Source organism: Habropoda laboriosa, unplaced genomic scaffold (genome assembly GCF_001263275.1).
Source record: "Habropoda laboriosa isolate 0110345459 unplaced genomic scaffold, ASM126327v1 scaffold42, whole genome shotgun sequence".
In the NCBI taxonomy this organism is placed as follows: domain Eukaryota; kingdom Metazoa; phylum Arthropoda; class Insecta; order Hymenoptera; family Apidae; genus Habropoda; species Habropoda laboriosa.
In genome coordinates, this window is record NW_017100181.1 from 1,819,210 (window position 1) to 1,822,212 (window position 3,003).

Genomic DNA, 3,003 nt, shown 5'->3' on the forward strand with positions numbered 1-3,003 from the left:
AACCTAATCAAAAATATTATTACGATTAATTTTCTAACCAAAAAGTAAGATCGTGCTACTTTTCTCGCTAATATCGCTTTTTTTTTGTCATATTTCTCGCACATTAAACAATTTTCTACAAAGCAAGACGACAAAAAACAAGGGACAGTTATTTATGGCACGCCCTGTATATGTACACACGTGCCGGCGCCTCTGTATATATCCGTACAATAAGTGTATAATAACGATAATAGTAATAGTAAATAATATAATATATAATAGTAATAATGATCGAGGCAAAAGCTCGATCACTTGAGTCCCCAGTTGAGTGGAAAGCTCATTCGAAGGTGCAGACTATCTAACGTATCCCTAATTAATTCACTCGATTAACCGCTAATTGGTGCACCTAATGTTGTTTCGATTCACAATTAAGGAACTATGTTCGTCGGTGATTCTCTGCCTCTCTACTTTAATTGCTAGCTTCTCTTGTCGCGCCTTTTTTTTTTTCTTAATTTTCTTTTTTCTTCATTTTTATTACTTTTTTTTTAATTAAACTGGCATCGCCTAAATAGAATCATCTAAAAAGCGAAATTTTACATGGAAACGTGCGTAATGTTAGCGAACGATCACCCCAGGCTTTTATCTCTCGTTCCTTTCTCTCGTACTTTGGCAATCTTCGAACATCTTTGGACGGTTCCTCGCGGAACCATTTTTTTGGCAACGTTTTTCCCGCTTTTAACTCCCGTTTGGGGAAACATATCTTTGGAGAATGCTTAACGCTGGACGATCTGCTATTCAGAGCTGGAAAGAATGCTGGCGAAACGGCACAGGGGCGAGAGTGGTATAGTCGGTGGAAGCGATACAGCGAGGTCGTAAAATCAGTCAGGCGTCGAGGTATACTACGTGGAATAAATGTAGCACGTTCGTTAAATCGGACAAGAGTGAAAAGAAATCGTGCTTCGAGGGTTCTAACAAAGGAATTGACCGAAGTACGAGAAGATGAGAACTTGAACCTTTAGTCAGGGCCGTATAATGTATTCACCGTGCTTGCGCAGGCTCTGTTAACATGTTGACTGCGACGCCAGATTTACATGGTTTATTCAGGGGGCATATTTTTTTTTAAATTCAAAATAATGTCTATACTCTGTCCAATTTAAGAATAACCTCGCTTCGCGCATGGGACGTGCCTAAGGCAGGGCTAGAACGTCCAAACCCCCACTTAACCGCCTACCTTTTTCTCCGTCTTACCCTCTGCTACGCTCTCCGTCTATACGCAGGATCGGTCTGAGGGCGAGGTTATTCTTAAATTGGACAGAGTGTAGTTAGTTATGATGTTTGAAATTTTTAGTTGACGATATTCATTTTATTTTAATTATTCTAAACATTTAAGGCCCTCCGGTCACAGGTGACCAACGGTGGCAGTCAACGTGTTAACTTTAAACTTTACCAAAATCGCGTGTTATTACCCATATGCCCACAGATTCCGACTGTCCGTCTACGTTACACAGATGGACTATCCGGATAAGCGTTAGTGCTTTAATTCACAACCTCGCTATATCGCTTCCACCAACTATACTCCGCTCGTTTCGCTTGGCTCCGCCGCTCCCGAAGCTGCCATCTTAAGGTTTTTCGTGGCACACGCTGACATAGTAGTAGGATCCCCGTATTCGAGGGCGATACGTTCCAAGACCTACCGCGGATACAGGAAAAAGCTCGTCGATTCACTCGCTATTGCTCTATCCAACTCGGTGTCGATGTGTGCCGTTCGCTTTTTTCGTTACGTTATACGATCCTGCTTACAGATGTGACCGTTTCGGCCAATAATAAAAATACATGTGCCTTGTTTTTATGATTCTGTCAGAGAATTCAGCGCATTTCTTCGGTTAACATTTTATCCAGCTCTGCATAGTAAGTACTTACGTTATACCGACTCGAAAATGAACGGAAATACTTCCCAGCACAAGAGTCTTCGAGGAATTGTAAAAATTTTGCGTTATGTTTGAAAGTTCTTTGAATATTTGTGGAAAATTTTGTAAAAATTGTCGCTTGTTGTAGAAGTGTTAATTAAATTTTTTTTTAAATTTTCTTAATGATTGTAGCACGTATTGTGGATAGTTCGACCCATTGAGTGCAATTTGTCAGTTTTGGAAAAATAGGTAAATTTTTGGTAAATTCGTGTGTTTGTTGTGATACTTCCATTTTCGAGAAAGGAAAGCAGTGTCTTTTGTGTATTACAGAAGTGTAACACACTTTTAGGTGTATTGTTTATGAAGATGGTTGAAATTCGGTATTTAAAACTACACTCTGTCCAATTTAAGAATAACCTCGCTCTCGGACCGATTTTCGTCCGTTCTGCGCATAGACGGAGAGCGTAGCAGAGGGTAAGACGGAGAAAAACGTAGGCGATTAAGTGGGGGTTTGGACGTTCTAGCCCTGCCTTAGGCACGCCCCATGCGCGAAGCGAGGTTATTCTTAAATTGGACAGAGTATAGGTATATTACAATATTAGTGAACGAGAAACAATTACACTTGGGACATCCGTTATATGAAAGTGTAGAAAGTAGTTGTATGTACTACAATACTGATATATGATACTATGTATAATATTATAATACTGATTTAAATTGTAAACACTATAATACTGATATATAATACTATAATACTGATTTAAATTACATCTCTTTGCCAAAATTAGTATCATGTATCAGTAAAAATATATGTATTCGTTATAAGACGAGATTTCAGACCGAGTAATTGTGTTTTCGGGATTTGAATAATTTTGTAACGACTGTTCAGGTTTTCCTCACATTCAGTAAGTGTCCTTAATACTTATGAACGGAAGCGTATGTGTATATACACTGTCGGTCAAAAGTTTGAGGCCACTGTGCATCGCAAAGTGTGCAAGAATTTTTAGAAGAAACGTTTAATGAATTTTTTAGTACCTAAATCTACGAAATTGAAGTAAATTGGTAATTGATCCCTGCAACATTGATTGGTGTGAATTTGATATTGTTGAAAGAAATC